Raw genomic sequence first — 1,702 nt, forward strand, 5'->3', positions numbered from 1 at the left:
TATTAGCCCAGAAACTTAGAATATCCAAGATACAATTTGCAAAACACGTGAAACTCAAGAAGAAGGAAGACCAAAGTGTCACTTTCAAATAATATAGATATAATTGCACCATGACTTCCAGGTAAAGAAAGAAATAGGAAATTTTGTTCAATTTGTGTTTGAACATTTACTTTGTGCGGTTTTGTTTCATTTCTAAAAACAGGAATATGTTCACTTGAAAGACCATAGGGCTAGCGAAGCTGCGCTGGCTGGAGGGGGGGGGGGAGTCTGCTGAGAACTATTTCCAGGCACCCAGCCTCCTACCATGTCTGACCCCATTACACTGAATGTTAGGGGGAAGCTCTACACAACCTCACTGGCAACCCTGACCAGCTTCCCCGACTCCATGCTGGGGACCATGTTCAGTGGGAAGATGCCCACCAAGAGGGACAGCCAGGGTAACTGCTTCATTGACCGTGTTGGCAAAGTGTTCCACTATATCCTCAACTTCCTGCGGACCTCTCACCTAGATCTGCCAGAGGACTTCCAGGAGATGGGTCTGCTGCGCAGGGAAGCCTACTTCTACCAGGTACAGCCCCTGATCGAGGCCCTGCAGGAAAAAGAGGTAGAACTCTCCAAGGCGGAGAAGAATGCCATGCTTTAACATCACCCTGAAGCAGCGCGTGCAGACGGTCCACTTCACCATGCGGGAGGCACCACAGACCTACAGACTGTTGTCTTCCAGCATGGAGGTGTTCAATGTCAACATCTTCAGCACGTCCTGCCTCTTCCTCAAACTCCTTGGCTCTAAGCTCTTCTACTGCTCCAATGGCAATCTCTCCTCCATCACCAGCCACTTGCAAGACCCTAACCATCTGACTCTTGACTGGGTAGCCAATGTGGAAGGCCTTCCAGAGGAAGAGTACACCAAGCAGAACCTCAAAAGGCTGTGGGTGGTCCCTGCCAACAAGCAGATCAACAGCTTCCAGGTCTTTGTGGAGGAGGTGCTGAAGATCGCTCTGAGTGATGGATTCTGCATTGACTCTTCCCATCCACATGTTCTGGACTTTATGAACAATAAGATCATTCAGTTAATCCAGTACAGGTAAAAAGACCCTAGTCACACTGAGGAAGGTGTTCCCAAGAAGCTCATGTCAGCGAAGGCTCTGAGGAGAGTGTCTCACCAGTGGCCCGAGGTGGGAACCTATACTAATCTGTATTAATTGTACAGCAGGACCTGATTCCCCATAACAAAGTTCACCTTCTGGAATCAACATGTCCTCTGAACAGAACCACCTTTTCTTGCCATTTTGAAGTGGCGATGGATAGCTTTGTGATGACAAGTTCAAAGTCAGCTGAAACATACAAGAAGAATCCACAGGAGGTCTCTCTGGCTGTGACAAAGAGCAGCAGTTTTCTTACAGGTGATCACCTACCCCTAGTCAGTGCCCTGCTAACCAATCTCCAGAGAGAACCTTGGCTGTTGAAGGGTAGGGAACAAGACTCCTTTTAGTTTCCTAGGCAACAACATGTACAGCAAATCCAGTCACTCCTATTCTTTGCCCTGAGGATGCGCCCAGGCACCAGGACACCTTTGCCCAAAGGCAACAGTATTTGGGTGTTTTAGCATGCAATATGTTCCCAGAACCCTTTGTGGCTACACTCAGGGAGAAAGTTAAGTCATGGCATGGCCTAGGGGCATGAGTGTCCAGGCTGAGGCAGG

At 48.6% G+C, this 1,702-nt stretch overlaps 1 pseudogene; it reads left to right on the forward strand.

Moving 5' to 3' along the window:
• Positions 1-304: 304 nt before the first annotated feature.
• On the forward strand, positions 305-1,088 carry LOC110304092 (BTB/POZ domain-containing protein KCTD21-like; annotated as a pseudogene).
• The last annotated feature ends 614 nt before the right edge of the window (positions 1,089-1,702 follow it).

This window comes from Mus caroli, unplaced genomic scaffold (assembly GCF_978045245.1).
Source record: "Mus caroli unplaced genomic scaffold, Mus_caroli_1 scaffold_9, whole genome shotgun sequence".
In the NCBI taxonomy this organism is placed as follows: Eukaryota; Metazoa; Chordata; class Mammalia; order Rodentia; family Muridae; genus Mus; species Mus caroli.